Source organism: Pteropus medius, unplaced genomic scaffold (assembly GCF_902729225.1).
Source record: "Pteropus medius unplaced genomic scaffold, Ma_sr-lr_union100, whole genome shotgun sequence".
NCBI classification, from domain to species: Eukaryota; Metazoa; Chordata; class Mammalia; order Chiroptera; family Pteropodidae; genus Pteropus; species Pteropus medius.
Genome location: NW_024346667.1, coordinates 8,884,500 through 8,891,888, shown reverse-complemented (window position 1 = coordinate 8,891,888; position 7,389 = coordinate 8,884,500). Strand labels below are relative to the sequence as shown.

General features: G+C 35.0%; 1 pseudogene; it reads right to left on the bottom strand.

The window, feature by feature from the left end:
• Window positions 1-7,064: 7,064 nt before the first annotated feature.
• LOC120613565 (uncharacterized) lies at window positions 7,065-7,183 on the bottom strand (annotated as a pseudogene).
• Window positions 7,184-7,389: the final 206 nt, after the last annotated feature.

The window sequence follows — 7,389 nt, the reverse complement described above, 5'->3', positions numbered from 1 at the left end:
CTGCTAAAATCTATGGTAAAAACAAATTTTCTATTTGTGAAACTGTGAAAAAGGAAAAAGAAAATCATGCTAGTTTTGTTGTCATATCTCAAACTGCAAAAGTTAATGACCACAGTGCTCAGTTAAGATGGAAGAGGCATTAAATTTGTGGGTAGAAGATATGAACAAAAATGTGTTCTGACAGTAACATGTTGTGCCAGAAAACATTGAGACTATACTGAGTTCAGCAAGGGATCCCCTGAAATGAGTGACCACATTCAGATAACTTTTATTACAGTATATTGCTATAATTCTTCTAGTTTATTGGTTGTTGTTGTTAATCCCTTATATGCCTAATTTATAAGTTAAACTTTATCACAAGTATGCATATATAGGAAAGAACATAGGATATACACAGTTTGGTACTATCTGTAGTTTCAAGGATCCACTGGGGGTCTTGAAAAGTATCCCCTGTAGGTAAGGGGGGGACTACTATACCATATTTCGTTTATCCATTCATCATCAATGGACATTTGGGTTTCTTCCACCTCTTGACTGCTGTGAATAATATTGCTATGAACATGGGTATAGAAATCTCGTTGAGATCCTGCTTTTAATTCTTTTGGGTATATACCCAGAAGTAAAATTGTTGGATTATGTCCTAATTCTATTTTTAATTTTTTGAGAAAGTGCCAAACTGTATTCCATAGCAGAGGTACCATTTTACATTCCCATTAACAATTTATAAAGATTTCAGTTTCTCCATACTCTTGCCAACACTTTTCTGGGTTTTTTGACAGTAGTCATCCTAACATATGCAGGTCATATCTCATGGGTTTAATTTGCATTTTGCTAATTATTAATAATGTTAAGCATCATTTGTTGACCATTTGCATATCTTCTTCAGAGAGATGTCTAGTCTAATCCTTTGCCCATTTTTAAATTGAATTGTTTCCTTTTCTGTTGCTAAGTTGTAGAAGTTTTCTCTATATTTTGGAGTTTGGAGAAGTTTTCTCTATATTCCTTATCAGATATATGATTTGCAAATATTTTTCCCCATTCTAAGGATTGCGTTTTTACTCTGTTGATAGCATCTTTTAGTGCACAAGTTTTTAATTTTCATAAAGTCCAATTTGTCTACTTTTTTGTTATTTTTGCTGTCATACCTGAGAAGTCATTACCAAATCCAATGTCATGAAGCTTTTGCTATATGTTTTCTTCTAAGAGTTTTACAGTTTTAGCATTTACATTTAGAACTTTGATCCATTAATTTTTGTATATGATATTAGGTAAGGTTCCAACTTTATTCTTTTGCATGTTGATATTCAGTTTCCCCAGCATCATTTGCTGAAATCAAGAGTTTATTTTAATATGGATTATTACATCATTGGCAAGTAATGAGAGTTTTCTATTTTTTTCCTCTTACAATCTTTTTTTCTTTTCCTTATTGTAGTGGCCAAGGTGAACAGATATCATGCTAAGGAGAGGAAAAATAATTATTTTTATCATATTCTAAAATGTAAATGGATGTATATAAAGTTGTTAAAAAGAGATATTTACTGAGGGTTTTTGGTATACTGACTTTTTCAAATTAAGGAAATTGTCTTCTTGATTTATGAGATTAAAATGTGTCATGTTGAAATTTATCAAATGTTTTTTAACATCTATTATCATATTTGTTCTTTTAATTATTTAGTTCAAACTAAAATTCTAAATTATTATAATTTTTAATTATATTATTCACTAATTGTGATATTCCCTTACTCTGCTTACTTTTTACCTGCTATCTGTAGGAGTTTCTCAGAAGGCTGTGATAAATATCCAGCTTGACTGATCTTTTTTCCTAGATAGTAGTTCTATCAATTTTTTCTTTATATTATGTAATATTCTTTGTTTCATTTATGTTGTTGATGTATTTATTTTTATGTCAGCATATAATGTCCTCTTTAATCTTTCATGATTGCTTTAGGTCTTGAGTTCTATTTTGTCTGTTATTAAGATTGGTAATCTAGCTTATATGTGTGTACACACACACACACACACACACACATATACACACATTTTATTTTATAAGAGCTTTATATTTATAGAATTATTATAAAGATAGAACATAGAAGTAGATAGATTATGTGACTACGGTCCAGGTCATGCAGTGTGTTAGAAGCAGAGCCAAGGCTGGGTCCTGGATTCTAACTCCTGTCCCAGGGTCCAGACCCTGGAACAGTAATGACTTCTATTTAGATTCTTTTTCTTGCTTAATATTTAGTTAGGCATTTTTGCTATGACTCAAAGGAATTATAGGACTGCTCTAACAACCCAAGCACTTGGGGCTTATTGGAAGAATACATGTGGTCTTGAACTAGAAGAGAAAAACCCTTAAGAAAGAAGAGCTCTGAACTGCTCTTTCTTGATCTCGATCATGGAGTCTTAGCTTCTCTCTGGGCATCTGTTTTGGCTCCTTTATAACTTCTACCACAGTGGTCCCCAACCTTTTTTGCACCAGGAACTGGTGCTCCTATGAGAATCTAATACCTGATAATCTAAGGTAGAGCTGAGGCGGTGATGCTAGCGCTGGGGAGCTGCTACAAATACAGATGAATCTTCGCTCACTTGCCCTGCCTCTCGCCTCCTGCTGTGTGGCCTGGTTCCTAACAGGCCATGGACTTGTATCAGTCCATAGCATGGGGGTTGGAGACTCCTGTTCTAGCAGATTCTTATAGTTAAATCTTTTCCTCACTTCAATGTGTATAAGATCATGAGTAGTCTCTCTGGCCTCCCTGTACATCAGAACTACTCATCTCCACCTTATCCTTGGGGAAGAGAACACATTCACCCACAAGTGATATCCACCTTGATGCATTTGGTTTTAGGTAGGTGCCAGTGAGGTCATGTAGTACCAGCTATGACTGCCTTGGTTTCAAGAGCTGGTAGAAGATACACAGAGTTACTCGCGTCTCTAGAACAAATATATACTTATGTACATATTTAACCAGGAATGACAAGTGGATACATATACATTACCATGTCCATCTTGTCATTATAAGTTATAGTTATTAAAGACCTCACTGGATTACTCCATGGTATCCAAAGTGATAGTGCATATAATAGACAGACAGTACCGTCTGTCCAAGATACTTTCTAGTAGTATTTATTATAAATCTGTTAGCTGGATATTATGACAGTATTTTAATGTAATCCAGGCACAGCGCATGAATCTCAACATATACAGTTGCTACACATCACAAAATCTAAGGAACTTCTATTTACAATTTCTTTGGGGATGAGAGTGTGGGTAGGTGGGGTGAGGAAGAGAATACATTTTTTTTTTTTAACAAAAGGGAAGAACAAGGAACTCAAATTTTCAAATCCTTGTTCTATTTTATCAATGCATATATATGAAGGCAGAAATATTTTGTGGGTCTTATCAGACAGTATTTGAAGCCAGGTGTTTCCTCATTGACTATTCTTAGCAGATTTCCCCTTGAGACTTCATCCTTCTAGCTTAATATTTTCAGTTGCCTAGATCTGAATCCCTAGGAAGGGGCAGCCTTAGCATTAAGTTTGTTCCTTGTGCATTTGTGACCTTTCACTGGAACTCATACACCTTGCTGTTCCAAAAAGGCTGTAGGAAATGTATAAAGATTTTTTTAAAAGGTTTTGTTTCTACCACACTGTGCCTTCACAGGCTCTGAGTCACCCACAAAGTAAGATAAAGGGAGAGTTACAAGAAGCAGCCAAGCTCTTTCTGGATAGGAGACTTCTACAGTGGAGCAGTGGAGGCCAGTGACCTAAACTATCAAGACCTAGTCTACTTGCTTTCAAGTTTCTGCAGGCTGCCTGATTAACCAAGTAGTTCATGTGAAAACCATAATACTATGATTTAAAAAGCTCCACTGAAGTGTTAATTTTGTATTTATATAAATGCATCTGGTATTTGTAAATCTTCTTCTGCAATAGCAAAGGCTCTGGCCTGAGGCCGTTTCTGTAGGAGGAAGATTCACTGTGGTGTAATGGAAAGAACCCTAGAACAGGCATCAGAGTATCAGAAACTGGATTTGTCATATGAGCAGTTTGACCTGGTGCCTTTATGGGACTGAGTTCTACATTTGAAAAATATAGGTGCATTTTTTTTTTTATAAACACACTCCCACTTTTCCTTCAAAATGAAATTATAAATAGAAACCTAATATACACAAGGGTTAAAGTTGAGTTGGGATACTCGTTAAGTTATCGCTTTATTCTACAGCAGTCTCTAAACTGGCCCTGCAGAACCCTAAGAGCCAGAAAACCTTTCAAAATGATTAGATTACCTCAGTGGTCCCTGAGGTCTGCTCCCAGAGATTCTGATTCAGAAGAGTTGGGGGCAGTGCTTAGGAATCTGAATTGTCAACGTCCTTGCCCCCACAAAGTGGTTTTGACGTAGATCTTGATAATTTGGTCACTTCTGAGAGTCTCTCAGGCTAGTTATTTTAGCTCTGTGAAACTCGTTCGCTCATCTGAAAATATGGAGATTAAAATATCATTCTACTTCAAAGTTTTTTTTTTTTTTTTTTTTTTTGGTAAGGATCAGATGAGATAATGTATATGAATTACGACTTTAAAAATGACATCTGCTGAAAGATGATTTAAATACCTGACAGACTACAGAATACTATACTATTCTAAAAATAGCTTCATGTGAAAATGCAATCCAGAGAGTGTAAAAAGAATCTTTTTTGAAGTTAAAGAACTTCAAAACTTCTATATTAAGATCTTCTAGAAAGAACAACTCTATTGGGCATTTTTCTTCTGTTAAAAAAAAAGTGATAAACGTGCAATTGGATTGATTAAAATAATGTAGTTCTTTAAAAAGTAATACTTACAAGTGTTCTTTTAGGAATTTTCTATGTAACGGGGTAAAAAGGAGATCTTCCCTATTAAATGCATGTGCACCCCATAACAGATCTTCGATATAACAAGAGGTGGAGGAACTACAGCTAAATTTCATTGTATATAAAGTACATTCCTTCTTTTGGATGAAAATGAGACTTGTGCATTATTTGAAAAAGTTCAGTTCTAGGACATATTGTGTTCAGTTTGATGTTCAAAACATTTGTTCATTTCAAAAGTCTCTGAAACTTTATTCCCTCATCTATAAAATGAGCAACCAGATGATCTGTTTCTCATCCTAAGCATAAGCTTTTTGTAGTTTGTAAACAGCACTGGAGATGATAGTTACCTCAAAATATCTGTGTAGTCAGGGAGAAGGTGAGTCTGTTGTTTGACTCACAATCATGTTAAACTTTATTTTTGCAGCAGCCAATATTCTGATAATTTTGTAGAATTTCCTGATTTAACATGGCTACTATGAATTAGCCTACAACTGGAAGAAACATTAAGACATGAGACCCACACCTATTGAGTAGAATTCTGATGATTAGCCAAGTTTGGAAACCATTGCACAAGAGAATTATTTGTTGAAAACATAACTTCTCCTGATGTGACTCAATTAGTTCTAGTCAGTTCCTCACTCTCAAACATAGCTACAGAAGTTTTTCTATATATGTGTTGCATCCACTGTGTGTGTGTGTGTGTGTGTGTGTGTGTGTGTGTGTGTGGTTTGTCAATGGTACACCCACTGTTTTAAATAGTTCTAATGACTGTTCACACGTGAGTTTTTAGAAGCAAAATACAATATATCTTGCTGCAATATTTATAACGTACCACTTGCTGCAATAAAAATCTGAACTTTCAACACATCATGCCAAGTTTCTCCTTTTAATGATATTTTCTTTTCAATTTAATCTTTACAAAGTAAAGGCCTTCTTATAATTTTATAGCTATGGAGAATTTAATATCGAATAGAAGTATCAAGTAAGTAAGGTCATATTCTATCTCAAAAGAGAATCAAACAAAAATCCTTTCAGGAATTTAGTCAATATACTTAAAGTTCCTAAGCTTACATTGCTTTATGCATATGCCAACATACATTTTTGTACAACTCCCTAAGAACACCACATGGTAGGTGCTCAAGGCTCAGTTATCCCACAACAATTCTAGAATTCCTTTGTAGATGAAGAGGGCAAAGATTTTAAGAGAAGCAAACTAGAAAAAATGGAGGGAAAAAAAGCTATTCTTGAAAGAATTTATTATAAATCAAGGCTGTAAATATTTATTATAAAGGCCATAAATATGTAGCCTCTTTAAGACCAGGCATGTTGGAAAAAGCCTGATGTAGGACTTTTTAGTACATATATTTTTAAATGCCTTTAAATATTTTCTATGTTTCCTCCTGGACATCTTCCTTGCACCTATGTTTTTGAATGTCTCTTACAACTGGCTTAGAAAATGTTTTTGTGGGTTGTAAGACAGCTGGTAACCTTAACTTTTACCTCATTATGTTCTTCTGAGCTCATTGTTTTGGTTGCAACGAATGTCTGAGCTCTGTCATTCTGAATCTAGTACAAATATGTACTATAGGCACTCTGAGAATTTCTTTGGGTCTAATCAATACTAAATGATAAAATGTCTTTTTCAGATATTATATATGTTATCACAAGAATCATAGAGACAAAGCTTCAATTGGAAATTCTAAAATGCAATTTTTTACAGCTGACTATTTTACAGATGATGTTAGCCAAAACAGAAACCCACTCAAGCAAGTGTGAATACAAGGGGTGCATCTCATGATCTTTCACTGAAAGCTAGAAAGTCAGATTTTTCCTCTTTTCCCCTTTCCTCATCATTATAGATCTAATGCCTTCGGCTAGTGTCTCTGGCTGCCAGTTTCCAGGAGAGAATCTGATTGGCTCAAGTCACCCTTGCTAGGGCTAGGGGTTGGTGGGAAACAAACAGTACAAGAAATGGTGTGGGGACTAGCCATAAGCAATGGTATTTCTGTTAAATAACTACTGTCACTTTTTGAATTTTGGTCTCCATATCTATTTCATATCTTTTATTTTCCAAACATATTTCCAAGATTAAAGCATTTTTTTTATTTTTATTTTACTATTATTTTTTTAAGTTTTTAGGCAAGGCAACCCTTGGTTGACCTCACAGATTGCAAGGACCCTGTTGGCTTACAATCCTTTTTTTTTTTTTTTTTACACCTACAGCACCTGGTCTTCCTAGGTGGTCTCCCATTCAAGTACTAACCAGGCCCGATGCTGCTTAGCTTCTGAGATCAGACAGGATCGGGCTTGTTCAGGGTGGCATGGCTGTAGACTAAAGCATTTTTTAAACCAGATTAATTCACCGTATAGCATCCTTGTTTTATTATAATTATTTTTATTTTCTGATGATGTGCTAAGCTTGGTCTGGACTGTCCCAGATCCTTGCCTCTCCTTTCTCCTGCTCTGGTGTATATCATAGTGGCAGATGATTGCACTGTCGAATTGCTCAGGCTTCCATGAAAGCTTTATTAGCTAATAA